We start from the raw sequence: 16,658 nt of genomic DNA on the forward strand, positions 1-16,658 counted from the left end.
GGTGATGGATCATGATCTGGTCCATCAAGCAGTGCTGTTACAGTGATCCAGGGTGACGGATCATGATCTGGTCCATCAAGCAGTGCTGTTACAGTGATCCAGGGTGACGGATCAAGATCTAGTCGATTAAGCAGTGCTATGTTACAGTGATCCAGGGTGATGGATCATGATCTGGTCCATCAAGCAGTGCTGTTACAGTGATCCAGGGTGATGGATCATGATCTGGTCCATCAAGCAGTGCTGTTACAGTGATCCAGGGTGATGGATCATGATCTGGTCCATCAAGCAGTGCTGTTACAGTGATCCAGGGTGACGGATCATGATCTAGTCCATCAAGCAGTGCTGTTACAGTGATCCAGGGTGATGGATCATGATCTAGTCCATCAAGCAGTGCTGTTACAGTGATCCAGGGTGATGGATCATGATCTAGTCCATCAAGCAGTGCTGTTACAGTGATCCAGGGTGATGGATCATGATCTAGTCCATCAAGCAGTGCTGTTACAGTGATCCAGGGTGATGGATCATGATCTGGTTCATCAAGCAGTGCTGTTACAGTGATCCAGGGTGACGGATCATGATCTAGTCCATCAAGCAGTGCTGTTACAGTGATCCAGGGTGATGGATCATGATCTAGTCCATCAAGCAGTGCTGTTACAGTGATCCAGGGTGATGGATCATGATCTGGTCCATCAAGCAGTGCTGTTACAGTGATCCAGGGTGACGGATCATGATCTAGTCCATCAAGCAGTGCTGTTACAGTGATCCAGGGTGATGGATCATGATCTAGTCCATCAAGCAGTGCTGTTACAGTGATCCAGGGTGATGGATCATGATCTGGTCCATCAAGCAGTGCTGTTACAGTGATCCAGGGTGATGGATCATGATCTGGTCCATCAAGCAGTGCTGTTACAGTGATCCAGGGTGACGGATCATGATCTAGTCCATCAAGCAGTGCTGTTACAGTGATCCAGGGTGATGGATCATGATCTAGTCCATCAAGCAGTGCTGTTACAGTGATCCAGGGTGATGGATCATGATCTGGTCCATCAAGCAGTGCTGTTACAGTGATCCAGGGTGATGGATCATGATCTGGTCCATCAAGCAGTGCTGTTACAGTGATCCAGGGTGACGGATCATGATCTAGTCCATCAAGCAGTGCTGTTACAGTGATCCAGGGTGACGGATCATGATCTAGTCCATCAAGCAGTGCTGTTACAGTGATCCAGGGTGATGGATCATGATCTAGTCCATCAAGCAGTGCTGTTACAGTGATCCAGGGTGACGGATCAAGATCTAGTCGATCAAGCAGTGCTATGTTACAGTGATCCAGGGTGACGGATCATGATCTAGTCCATCAAGCAGTGCTGTTACAGTGATCCAGGGTGACGGATCATGATCTGGTCCATCAAGCAGTGCTATGTTACAGTGATCCAGGGTGATGGATCATGATCTAGTCCATCAAGCAGTGCTGTTACAGTGATCCAGGGTGACGGATCATGATCTGGTCCATCAAGCAGTGCTGTTACAGTGATCCAGGGTGACGGATCATGATCTAGTCCATCAAGCAGTGCTGTTACAGTGATCCAGGGTGATGGATCATGATCTGGTCCATCAAGCAGTGCTATGTTACAGTGATCCAGGGTGATGGATCATGATCTGGTCCATCAAGCAGTGCTGTTACAGTGATCCAGGGTGACGGATCATGATCTAGTCGATTAAGCAGTGCTATGTTACAGTGATCCAGGGTGATGGATCATGATCTGGTCCATCAAGCAGTGCTGTTACAGTGATCCAGGGTGACGGATCATGATCTGGTCCATCAAGCAGTGCTGTTACAGTGATCCAGGGTGACGGATCATGATCTAGTCGATCAAGCAGTGCTATGTTACAGTGATCCAGGGTGATGGATCATGATCTGGTCCATCAAGCAGTGCTGTTACAGTGATCCAGGGTGACGGATCATGATCTAGTCGATTAAGCAGTGCTATGTTACAGTGATCCAGGGTGATGGATCATGATCTGGTTCATCAAGCAGTGCTGTTACAGTGATCCAGGGTGACGGATCATGATCTAGTCGATTAAGCAGTGCTGTTACAGTGATCCAGGGTGATGGATCATGATCTAGTCCATCAAGCAGTGCTGTTACAGTGATCCAGGGTGATGGATCATGATCTGGTCCATCAAGCAGTGCTGTTACAGTGATCCAGGGTGATGGATCATGATCTGGTCCATCAAGCAGTGCTGTTACAGTGATCCAGGGTGATGGATCATGATCTGGTCCATCAAGCAGTGCTGTTACAGTGATCCAGGGTGATGGATCATGATCTGGTCCATCAAGCAGTGCTGTTACAGTGATCCAGGGTGATGGATCATGATCTAGTCCATCAAGCAGTGCTGTTACAGTGATCCAGGGTGATGGATCATGATCTGGTCCATCAAGCAGTGCTGTTACAGTGATCCAGGGTGATGGATCATGATCTGGTCCATCAAGCAGTGCTGTTACAGTGATCCAGGGTGATGGATCATGATCTGGTCCATCAAGCAGTGCTGTTACAGTGATCCAGGGTGACGGATCATGATCTGGTTCATCATTAACTGAGAAACACACAGAGTATCTTTCACTACAAGGATGAACCTTGTCAGTGATGTTAAGAATGTATTCATACTGACAAAATATTATTGTATTAAGAGAAAGTCAATTGTGTTTGTAAAAATTGTATTTGTAGTATTTTATTTTACCCTCAGTTAATCTCTCTCTCTCTCTCTCTCTCTTTATATAACCTATCCATTAATGTATATATATATATATATATATATATATATATATATATATATATATATATATATATATATATATATATATATATATATATATATGTATGTATATGCACATATATTTGCGGCAATGCTATAGCCGACCAGTATGGTCTACACAGTCTTAACTGCTCCAAGAGCAAGGGTTTGCATGCAAGACACAATAAAGTCAACGACATCATTGCTACAGCTGAGTGCGAAGCTGAGAGAGAACCCCAATCACTAGCAGCCAACAATATTTACCATCTCGCAAACCACCCCGACGGGATCAGCATATATCCTTGGAAGAATAGCAAGCTTTTAGCATGGGACTATACCTGCTTGTTGACGCTGGCTGACACCTGCATCCGTCACAGTGCTGGGCAACAGGAAGGTGCTGCAGATCACAGGGAGGTGTACAAGATCATCAAGTACGGAGTCATAAGGCATAAGTATCAAATTGTCCTAGTGGGATCAGAGACCTTGGGGAAAGAAAGCCACAAGTTTCCTCAAAGAAGTGGGTTCCAGACTCATTGACACCACCAGGGACCCAAGAGCGGCCACTCTCATATTCCAGGGCCTTAGCGGGGCCATCCAGAGGGAAAATGCTTGCTGCGAACTTGGCTCGCATCCAGTGTCAGAGGAGCTGGAGGACATTCATAATATTTAATATATTGTACCAATGTATTCATGTTTGTGTTTTTTAAATAAGTGAGTAAATAAATAAATAAATAAGTAAATAAATAAATAAGTAATTAAATAAATAAATAATTATATATATATAAATGCAATAAGACAGGTGATATCAGAATATGCAAAACAACCACTGTGAAAGGATAGTGAAATTCCAAGCGCTTTCGTGACTTCTTACATTATCAAGGTACATAATGTGATAATGTGAGAAGTGACAAAAGCGTTTGGAATTTCACTATTCTTTCACAGTGGTTGTTTTGCATATATATATGTATATGTATATATATATATATATATATATATATATATATATATATATATATATATATATATATATATATATGTGTGTGTGTGTGTGTGTGTGTGTGTGTGTGTGTGTGTGTGTGTGTGTGTGTGTGTGTGTGTGTGTGTGTGTGTGTGTGTGTGTGTGTGTGTGTGTGTGTGTGTACTCACTTATATGTGCTCACCAATATGTGGTTGCAAGGGTCGAGTCACAGCTCCTGACCCCGCCTCTTAGCTGGTCACTATAGATCTACTCTCGGCTCTGTTAGCCTTATCGTAACTTCTTAAAGCTATGTGTGGATCCCGCCTCTTTTACTTCACTTTCCAGATTGTTCGACTTCAAAACGACCTTAAGGCTGAAGAAATATACTTCTTAACATCCCTATGACTCATTTGAGTTTTCAGCTTTAAGTTATGCCTGCTGTCTTTTTCCTGTTGTGTGTCTCTGAAACATTATGCCCACGTTCATCTTATCAATGCCTCTTAGTATTTTATACTACGTTACCATATCTCCCCAGCCCTCCTGTCCTCCAGTGTCATAAGACTGAGTTCCCTTAATGTTTCCTCCTAGGATATACCACTTGGCTCTGGTACTAGTGCTATTGCAAACCTCTGCACTTGTTACAATTTCTTAACGTGCTTGACCAGGTGTGGGTTGCATATTGGTGCTGCATACTCCAATATGCAAAGTTTATGTTTAATAGTGAGTTTTTCACTCAGAAGTTTGGTATGGCAATGGGAAATCCTCTCTCACCTGTCCTTAGCAATCTGTACATGCTATGTTTTGAAATTAGACTGTAAAACAAAATCCTTCCTAACAGAGCTAAGTGATACAGATATGTTGTTGATGCTTTATGACTAATGCCTAAGAATATAGATATAAACCATTTCCTTGTTAAATTAAACAGTTTAGCTCACTCCATAAATTTTAATGTTGAGTTTAAACAAAATAATTCATTGCCTTTCCTAGATGTATTAATTATTAAGGGGAACCATGATTTTAAATTTAAAATATACAGAAAACCAACAAATAACTGTTCTTATGAGCATTATCTTCTGAGAGCTTTTCGTAAATGCAGCCCAGAGTTCATAGATGAAGAAATCTTGAAGATTTATGAAATAGTTAATGGTCTAAACTACCCAAAATACTTAATTGATAAATCCTTTAAAACTGCTAGAAATACGTATTATAATTCAAAATAGGACAAACAGTCTTATTCAACCAAGAAAATATTAGTTCTCCCATACCATGAAAACTTTCTTGATATACCTTCTTTACTTAAGAATTTTAAAATCAAAGTTGATACAGTGATAAAACTTTTGATTAAAAATTCCCCAAAAATGCTGACGACTGTGTCTACAAGATTCACTGTAAAAAAAATTGATAAAGTTTAATTCGGTCAAGGTGGAAAAAGCCTTGAATTAAGATCACAATTATGTAAATATAGCATTAGAACTGGTCAAGAGTCTAATGCTCTGTTTATTCATTTCAAAGATTTTAACCATCCAATTGATTTTCATGATGCCGAGAAAGTTGCATCGCGCAGGTCCATGGCTGAGAAAAATATAATAGTATAAAACTTCATAAAAAATAGCTTTGAATTTAATATGAATATTGTTTAAGGGTTATGCAAATTAGATTCATTTATAATTAATAAAATATGGGAAGAATTTAAGATATGTTCGACAAGTTAATATCTTAAAGCAAGGTAAGAATATAAGCTATGTTAGACAGGTCCTTGACCATCTCACCCGCATCATCATAAAGGGAAGGGTGACGTGTAGCCTCGTTCTCATATGCCTTCTGCTCTTCTATTATTTTTACTGTTCCTTGATAATGTGAGAAATCAGGAAAGTGATTGTTCTGCATATTGTGATATCACCTGTTTACTGTGAACATTTTGCATGGAGTAGTGTCGTGGATGACTCCTTACTTAGGTTTGCTAGATGCGCATATGCTGCAGCAGTTATTGGTTGATGTGCACCTCAGGGGATGTGCTTGCTATGATATTCACCCCATGATCCTACTCCTTGAGTGAGATTTGCAGCCTTTGACCTACGAGCCTGCACTCCATCTGCGGTCTTCTTTGTCCTTCTCCAAGCTTTATAACTTTGCACTTAGTGGGATTAAACTCCAGGAGTCATTTGTTAGACCAAGATTGCAGCCTATCCAGATCCCTTTGTAGTCTTTCCTGATTCTCGTCCCCTTCTGTTACCTTCTCGCACAAACTCCAGTAGGTTTGTGACACATGATTTTCCTTCCCAGAAGCCGTGCTGGTTGTCATATATGAACCCACTCTTTTCTAGGTTCTCCACCACTCTTCTCCTGATAATCTACTCCATGACTAGAAGATTGTTGCTAGCGGCACACACAGTGTCTCTGCTCCCTCTTTCAGGACTCTTGGAGAGATATTATCTGGCCTCACAGCCATCGAGGTATCTAATTCACCTATCAATTCTAGCACTTGCTGGTATACCCTACTATCCTGGTTTGCCGGAAGCCTTTCTGTCTCTTCTGAGAATACCTCCCTAAATGTCGAGCTGAGCTCCTCACATACTGCCTTGTCATTTCTTGTGAGCTCCACTCCTTCCTTCCTCACCCTGATTACCTGGCCCTTGACTGTTGTTTTCCTCTTGATGTAGCTAGAAAACAACTTTGGGTTAGATTTGACTTTCGATTCTCTATCATTCTCAAACTGCCGCTGAGCTTCCCTCCTTATTCATGCATATTCGTTTCTGGCTCTTCTGCTCATCTTGTTTTCCTGAGTTCTTTACCTTGTATACTCTTTCCATGTTCTAGCACACTTGACTTTGGCCTCTCTACATCTGTGGGTAAACCATGGGCTCACTACGGTCTTCCCATTTCTTCTATTGCCAGTGGGTACGAATTTCCCTGCCTCCCTGCACTTTCTGGCCACATGTTTCATTATCTCATTCACTGTCTTTTCCTCAAGTTCTCTTTCCCACTGCACCTCATCCAGGAATTTCCACATGGTTTTTTTGAAGTTTGGCTTCTCCCCTCCTTCATGTGCTGTTTCAGTCTTCAAGGTATTCGAAACGCAGGACTATGTGTTCCCTAGTGCCAAGAGGCCTTACATATGTAATATCCTCTATGTTGGAATCACTTAGGGTGAATTCTGGTTCATCCTCTCTTATCTCTCTCTGATCGTGTCCCTAACATGTTACTGAATGAAGTTTTCCCTTATTACCTCCAGCATTTTAGCCCTCCACATTTCTGGTCCCCCATGAGGCTTTAAGTTTTCCCTGTCAGTCTTCTTGTGGTTAAAGTCCCCCATGACCAGTAACTTTGCCCTGCACATGTGAACCCTTCTGGCCACCTCAGATTGTGTCCACCATTACTCTGTTGCTCTCATCGTACTCTTGTCTTGTACTCTTACTATTCATTGAAGGGTTGTACATCACTGTTATGACCACCTCAAAATGCAACTCGCCAGATTCACTAACGAACCTGCTCTTAAAGCTATGTATGGACTCTGCCTCCATCACTTCTTCATTGAGATCATTCCATTTCCTGACCATCCTGAGAATGAAGAAATTTTTCCAGATATCCATGTTACTCATCTGATTTTTCGAACATCTGTTTCTCGTCTCTCAAACAGCCTGTCTCTATTTACTCTTAATTCCCATGAATAACTTGGATGTTGTTATCATATCTTCTTGGTTCTTCAACTCTTAGTTTCTCCTCATAGTTCATACTTCCAAGCTCTGGAAATAGTAACTTTGCAGACTTCTGCAATTTTCCCAGCTGATTTTTCAGGTGTGGGTTCCATACTGGTGCCACATACTCCAGAAAGTTTCTCTTAGATCTGCCAGACGAACACTGGCTTCTGAGGTTATTCGGTTGATGTTAACCTTTGGTAATATAACGGGCACTATTCTCATCCCTATTTTTTTTCTTTTTCAGAGAAGTCCGCAGCCTCTGTTCTTTAAGTTTAGACTCCCTGTTCGATCCTCTTGCCCCCTCCTCGGTCTTCATAACCTTTCATTTGCTGGGACTGATTTCAAGCAGCCACATACACGACCAAACCTGCTGTTTGTAAAAGTGTTTTAGGAGCTTTTCCCCTTTTTATTTTCGTGACTAGTTTCGTGTGAGTGTGTTTATGTGTACGTACTCACTTAACTGTACTCACCTAATTGCGATTGCAGGGGTCGATTCACAACTCCTGGCCCTACCTCTTCACTGGTCGGTACGTGTATGTGTGTGTGTGTGTGTGTGTGTGTGTGTGTGTGTGTGTGTGTGTGTGTGTGTGTGTGTGTGTGTGTGTGTGTGTGTGTGTGTGTGTTTGTGCGTGTTTAGTCACAATAAACGTCTCCATTACCTAACAGTGCCTTATAAAATATACAGTCATTGCAAACATGCAATTTTTTCACTTTATATATTCAATAAGTTTAGCCAACATGAACGTCAGTGTAGTACAAATGTGAAATTCAGCCATTATGGACGGACTTTTACGGAACAAATACATTATTCGGATGTAAAGTTCCGTCAGACTTTTATTTCTCAAGAAGTTCCATCAGATCCAATCTTCATTTGCCGGAGTGACAGAAAAATGTTATGAGATATATTATTTGAAGTGTGAGAGGTTAGATAAGTGTGTATAACAGGCAGTCAGGATATATATACCCTGAGGTGTATATCTTATATATATATATATATATATATATATATATATATATATATATATATATATATATATATATATATATATATATATATATATATATATATATATATATATATATGTATATATGATGAAAGTTTACATTAACCTTCATTAACCAACCAACATACAGCATTATTATTATTATAATTATTATTATTTGCTTTTTATTATTATTATCAATATTTATTTTATTATTATTATTATTATTATTACTGATATTGTTATTAATATTATTATTATTGTTATTATTATTATTGCTGTTGTTGTTTTATAGATTATATATTATTATTATTATTATTATTATTATTATTATTATTATTTATTGTTATTATTAATATTAGTAATTATTTTTATTACTATTATTATTATTATTTTCTCATTGGCTGGTTAATTGGACTTAAAGCTTATGGACTTAACGAGGGTCATTATGGGTGCTGCATGTAACCTCAACACCTCCAGTCAACATTACTTTCATCCCTAGAGTAGGAACTAAAGTAATCAGTCAGAATATAATCAGTGAGAAATATACACCTCACTGTGTATATTTTCTGTATATTATATTATATAATTATTATTATTATTATTATTATTATTATTATTATTATTATTATTATTATTATTATTATTATTATTATTATTATTATTATTATTACAATTATTGTTATTATTAGTTATTATTATTAATGTAATTATTGCTGTTATTATTATTTTAATCATCATTATTATTATTATTGTTGTTACTATTTTTATAATTATTATTATTATTAATATTATTATTATTATTATTAATATTATTATTGCTATTATTATTATTATTGTTGTTGTTGTTGTTATTTGTAAAACATGAAGATTATGTACAAAACACGAAAGAAAATATATATGATATATAATAAAGCAGGTAGCATGTGTCCCTCACCAGTGTTTCTTTACCTTCCCTCAGATACACTTACAAACGTGACGAAAAAAAAAAATTTGGAATGGATAACATATAGTTTATATACAGGGTGTTTCAAATTATTAACACAATTTCAACGATAGTTGATATTTACATCGGGTTATTCTATTTGAAACACTCTATACTGTGTGCCAATTGCTTATTAATGTGTTTATCCAACTGTGTTTTTTTTTTCGTTACGGAAAAGTCACGAAATAAGAAATGTTATTTTTCTTTTTTGATTTTTTGAGCTGAGATCAGAACTGGCAGGTTAGGATTTTATGGTCTGATTTAGATTAGGAAGCCAAGAAAGCTGATTGGGCTTAGTAATCCTAGAGAGGAACTCAGGCTTAATAACCCAGGAAAGTCTCTCTTACTAACCCAAGAAAGCTACCCAGACTTACTAACCAAAGAAAGCATATCGGTCTTAGTAACCCAAGAAAGCTTCTCACGCTTACTAACCCAATAAAGCTCCTGGGGCTTCCTAACCCAAGAAAGCCCCTAAAGCTTACTAACCCACCACTAATCTTGGAGGTCCTTCCAATGAATGAGACCCACAACAGTGGGCAGCCACACAGCCACCCCCTCACTGATCATGGGTCAACACCTCCAACCTAACGTTGTCAACGGTGACACTCGTGCTGGGATCAAACCCGGGTCCTTCAGTTGTGAGACGAAGGGGCTACCAGTTGAGCCACAAGCTCACTGCTCAGAGTTAATAGAAAGTTAAAGTTCAGTTCCTGAACACATTTGTCTGAGGAATGATGTTGCTGCCACCCACGAGACGAGTGTGATGTGGCTGCCACCCACGAGACGAGTGTGATGTGGCTGCCACCCACGAGACGAGTGTGATGTAACTGCCACCCACGAGACGAGTATGATGTAACTGCCACCCACGAGACGAGTGTGATGTAACTGCCACCCACGAGACGAGTATGATGTAACTGCCACCCACGAGACGAGTGTGATGTGGCTGCCACCCACGAGACGAGTGTGATGTGACTGCCACCCATGAGACGAGTATGATGTAACTGCCACCCACGAGACGAGTATGATGTAACTGCCACCCACGAGACGAGTGTGATGTGGCTGCCACCCACGAGACGAGTATGATGTAACTGCCACCCACGAGACGAGTATGATGTAACTGCCACCCACGAGACGAGTATGATGTAACTGCCACCCACGAGACGAGTGTGATGTGACTGCCACCCACGAGACGAGTATGATGTAACTGCCACCCACGAGACGAGTATGATGTAACTGCCACCCACGAGACGAGTATGATGTAACTGCCACCCACGAGACGAGTATGATGTAACTGCCACCCACGAGACGAATATGATGTAACTGCCACCCACGAGACGAGTGTGATGTGGCTGCCACCCACGAGACGAGTGTGATGTGACTGCCACCCATGAGACGAGTATGATGTAACTGCCACCCACGAGACGAGTATGATGTAACTGCCACCCACGAGACGAGTGTGATGTGGCTGCCACCCACGAGACGAGTATGATGTAACTGCCACCCACGAGACGAGTATGATGCAACTGCCACCCACGAGACGAGTATGATGTAACTGCCACCCACGAGACGAGTGTGATGTGACTGCCACCCACGAGACGAGTATGATGTAACTGCCACCCACGAGACGAGTATGATGTAACTGCCACCCACGAGACGAATATGATGTAACTGCCACCCACGAGACGAGTGTGATGTGGCTGCCACCCACGAGACGAGTGTGATGTGACTGCCACCCATGAGACGAGTATGATGTAACTGCCACCCACGAGACGAGTATGATGTAACTGCCACCCACGAGACGAGTGTGATGTGGCTGCCACCCACGAGACGAGTATGATGTAACTGCCACCCACGAGACGAGTATGATGTAACTGCCACCCACGAGACGAGTATGATGTAACTGCCACCCACGAGACGAGTGTGATGTGACTGCCACCCAAGAGACGAGTATGATGTAACTGCCACCCACGAGACGAGTATGATGTAACTGCCACCCAAGAGACGAGTATGATGTAACTGCCACCCACGAGACGAGTATGATGTAACTGCCACCCACGAGACGAGTATGATGTAACTGCCACCCACGAGACGAGTATGATGTAACTGCCACCCACGATACGAGTGTGATGTGGCTGCCACCCACGATACGAGTGTGATGTAACTGCCACCCACGAGACGAGTGTGATGTGGCTGTCACCCACGAGACGAGTATGATGTAACTGCCACCCACGATACGAGTGTGATGTGACTGCCACCCACAAGACGAGTATGATGTAACTGCCACCCACGATACGAGTATGATGTAACTGCCACCCACGATACGAGTGTGATGTAACTGCCACCCACGAGACGAGTGTGATGTAACTGCCACCCACGAGACGAGTGTGATGTAACTGCCACCCACGAGACGAGTGTGATGTGGCTGCCACCCACGAGACGAGTGTGATGTGGCTGCCACCCACGAGACGAGTATGATGTAACTGCCACCCACGAGACGAGTATGATGTAACTGCCACCCACGAGACGAGTGTGATGTGGCTGCCACCCACGAGACGAGTGTGATGTGGCTGCCACCCACGAGACGAGTATGATGTAACTGCCACCCACGAGACGAGTATGATGTAACTGCCACCCACGAGACGAGTATGATGTAACTGCCACCCACGAGACGAGTATGATGCAACTGCCACCCACGAGACGAGTATGATGTAACTGCCACCCACGAGACGAGTATGATGTAACTGCCACCCACGAGACGAGTATGATGCAACTGCCACCCACGAGACGAGTGTGATGTGGCTGCCACCCACGAGACGAGTGTGATGTAACTGCCACCCACGAGACGAGTATGATGTAACTGCCACCCACGAGACGAGTATGATGTAACTGCCACCCACGAGACGAGTATGATTTAACTGGGAGAGTATCCACAGGGGATGGTGTAGACACCTGCTGTGGAAGTTAGAGGTGTGGGGCTACGTTTCGTAGTGATAGATGATGTGTTTATGGTGGAAACATCTATGTTGCTATTAGCAAGTGCCTGGCAACATCACCACATAGGAACACTATTAACTGCTTAGAGGACTATTCCATGGGGGATTTGTTGAGGCTAGCTTGTGCCTTTAGTCTGCAATCCCAAATGAAGAAAGATGGAAAATGAAGAAGTGTGAAGGCTTGTGTTATTTAGATACATTCTTCTTCAAGGAAGCTAGGACTGGAGATGCGAAGAAGCCAATAAGGACGACCTCTTTGAATGCGGGTGTCTTGGTGCGAATGGAAGTGTATGAAATCGTCCTAATTGGTGGGTTTTCTGTACATTTTGAAGAGGAGTTTGTCACTGTCGGGAGACCTGCACAGGAGGACGTCGAGGAAAGGATGTTTGCCATCTTTTCAAGTTCAAATGTAAACTTTATTGATGGCTAGACAGCATTGATCTTGTTGAGGAGGACCTGGATATTGAAACGTCTCAGATAGAAAAACCAACGTATCATCAACGTATCTTAGCCAGGACACGGTGAAGAAACTGGCGAGCACAGCACTGAGCGGGCTTCCCGTTGCCTTCCCAAGGCTTTGTTTGTATCAGTTGTCCTGATACTTGAAGAGGCTGAAATTAACACAGAGAGCCACTAGACTTATGAAGTCTAGAAGAGGTAATGGGTGGTTGTGGCATGCAAAGAGTACGTAACCTTTATTCGGCGCATGTACACACCCTCATTTACAGGCTATCTTCCCCAACCAGCGAACCAGGTGACTGAGGGTTGACGATGGGGCCCCATCGCTCAACCAGTACCTAGGTTCCAGCTAATGAGAAGATGGTTTTGGCAATCGCAGAGGTTATGTGGGTACCACTCTCCTGTCTGCCTTTGTCATTCCCATTCTAGAGTTGGTTGAAGCACGGTCTGCTCTCTAGTGGCTTCTATTCTGCCTTGCTTACCGTGGAGTGCACTAATACCTATTGCTGTACATAGTGTATATAGTGTACATACTTCTGTTCTAAATTGTTGAAGGATAATATAAGTCAAAAGTTTTCTGCTGTGTTTATTTTGCTCCCTTTACACCCAGGATAACAGGCCATTTGGACTCCTGGGTTGTAATAGTGGTCGTGGCTTTTGCTTTCGAGATTCAGATTGGAAATCCAAGAAAGAAGGTCACCTAAGTGTTTGAGGTGGACCTGACTGATGGTGCCCAGAAGTGCTGAGAGGTATTTGGCAAGGTGGCCAGCTAATCTGTGTGGTGCACTCCCTATGTCCGAAGTGATAGGACGTAGTGGGATGCCAGGTTTGTGTCTTAGGAAGACCATACAGGCGTGCTGGTTTCGATTGACCTAGTAAAAGTTTAAGTAGTTTCTTGCCCTGTTCTGATTTTCGTAAGATGTTACGGGCCTTTTAAATAAAAACGTCTGAGTGCTTTGAAGTAATAGTGATTCAGAAATAGGCTGGTATGTGTTGGCATCACTGAGGAGGTTTAAAACTTTATTGTTGTAGGCGGTGTGGTGAGTAAGACCACACCGACCAGTATGGTTTAAATAAGTGACCCACTGATCAGATCAGATAGACTGGTCTGAACCCTTGACTGGTCCGAACCCTTGACTGGTCCGAACCCTTGACTGGTCCGAACCCTGGACTGGTTTCAAACGGTTTCGTTGTGCACCACCTAGCAGGTTATTAATAGAATATTCAAGAGGTTGCTAGTAGAATTGCAGTAAATAAACCATTCAAATCATTATGAAGCTGTGTGTAGTCTGTGGTCAGTCAAACAAACGGGCTTCCACATGCATAAATTGTCATTTCTGTGGAAATTGGTGTCACGCCCCTTGTGCAGATATCCAAGAACTAGCTACAAGCAGTATTAAAACAGGGAAGTGTTTTTGGGTATGCCCAAATGAGATAAATCTGTGGACTAAAATCACAAGGGTATTAAAAGAGGTCAACATCAAAGCTGCTTTCATAGAAAACCTGGAAGCTTTCTACAACAGATGGGAACATAAAAAGTCCGGGCTGAATGGTACTGCCCTTGATACTGGCCATGTAGTCAGAAACTGTAAGGCTGGAGATGATGTCCTGGTAGTCAGTAAATGGGGGGCTGATAGTGATGTCCTGGGAGACAGTAATGGGGAAGCTGGAGGTGCTGTCCTGGGAGACAGTAATGGTGAAGCTGGAGGTGCTGTCTTGGGAGACAGTAATGGTGAAGCTGGAGATGCTGTCCTGGGAGACAGTAATGGGGAAGCTGGAGATGCTGTCCTGGGAGACAGTAATGGTGAAGCTGGAGATTTTGTCCAGGTAGTCGGGAATTATACGCAGGAAGGAATACATATGAATGACCGCATAGGGGACAGGAGCCATAGTAGGGAAACAAGTGTAGTCATAGATAAGATAAAACCAATATTGCAAACTAGAAATACCGCAGGAAATAGCAAACAAGAGGACTCCACTAGCAATAGTGAGGATATATTACCAAAAACAAATGGTGGGAGCTCCATTGTTGGTGCTAGGGAGGATAGAAGTAAGACAGGGAAACATGCACCAACAGGGAATACAGTCACAGAAACCCAAGGCAAACGGAAACCAAGCCTGTGCACATACTATGAACTCGGTATCTGCTGGCATGGGAAATCTGGAAAAACAGATGGGACGTGCAACTATGACCACCCTAGGAAATGCCATGCCCATATGACAACAGGAAAATGCAAACTCCCTTCCTGTAAGCTTTTTCACCCTGAACTGTGTACCTCTTCAGTACAGGAAAGACTGTGCTATAACTTAAATTGCCAGGCATACCATCTAAAGGGGACAAAAAGATACAAAACATCCAGGCCATGGGAAAACCTGGGTAGCCACAGCCACTCAAGAGGGAGAGGTTTTTTAGTGCCAGGAAGGAAAAAAAACTGGCAGGAAATGGCAGAAATCGTACACCAAATCCAGTCATTCCTGGAGTGGAACCACAGTCGATGGCCTCCACTCCAAACCAACAGATACAGATACTAATGCCGGAAAAAAAATCCCCCCCCAGTACCAACAATACCACCAGTCCGATAACATTCTTCTTTGCAAATATACAGGGTCTAAAGCCAGCAACAAACAAGAAAATACCTTTCATCCGTGGACTGCTTGCAGAGGCAAAGGCAATGTTCGCGGCTTTCACTGAGACCCACATAAAGGATCACTTGGACAACGAAATATGGATCCCAGGTTACAACCTATACAGATGTGACAGAGTGAACAGGCAAAAGGGGGGGGTTGGCCTGTACATTGCAGAGTCACTTGTTTGCACAGAACTGCTAAATGCCTCAAATGATGTAGTGGAAGTTTTAGCAGTAAAGGTCGAGAACCAAAACCTAGTCATTGTGATAGTCTACAAGCCTCCGGATGCAACATCCCAGCAATTCCAGGAACAGCTGTTAAAAATTGACCACTGTCTGGAAAACCTTCCAGCTCCTGCACCCAACATCTTGCTCCTGGGGGATTTCAACTTAAGGCACCTAAAATGGAGGAATATAGCAAATAATATTGTTGCAGTAATAACACCAGGAGGCAGCTCTGATGAAAACTCACACTCACGCGAGCTTTTAAATCTCTGCACAAAATTCAATTTAAACCAGCAAATAATAGAGCCTACTAGACTGGAGAATACACTAGACCTCATCTTCACTAACAATGATGATCTGATAAGAAATATCACCATATCAAAAACAATATACTCAGATCACAACATAATTGAGGTTCAGTCATGTATGCGCGGAGCCCCAGACCGACATAATGAGATTAGTCACGAGGGAGCATTCACCAAATTCAACTTCAATAACAAAAACATAAAGTGGGACCAAGTAAACCAAGTCCTAACCGATATAAGCTGGGAAGATATACTAAGCAACACAGACCCCAACTTATGCCTAGAATAGATTAACTCGGTAGCACTCGATGTATGCACAAGGCTTATTCCTCTAAGAAAAAGGAGGAGTAGATGTAAAACAGAAAGAGACAGGCGCTCCCTTTACAGGCGACGGAAAAGAATAACAGAGCGGCTAAAAGAGGTCAATATATCTGAAATGCGTAGGGAGACACTGGTCAGAGAAATAGCAAGCATCGAACTTAAGCTAAAAGAATCCTTTAGGAGTCAGGAATCGCGGGAAGAACTAAAAGCCATAAATGAAATCGAAAGAAACCCAAAGTATTTCTTCTCCTATGCCAAATCAAAATCGAGAACAACGTCCAGTATTGGGCCCCTACTTAAACAAGATGGGT

The sequence above is a fragment of the Cherax quadricarinatus genome, chromosome 21 (genome assembly GCF_038502225.1).
Source record: "Cherax quadricarinatus isolate ZL_2023a chromosome 21, ASM3850222v1, whole genome shotgun sequence".
Lineage (NCBI taxonomy): Eukaryota > Metazoa > Arthropoda > Malacostraca > Decapoda > Parastacidae > Cherax > Cherax quadricarinatus.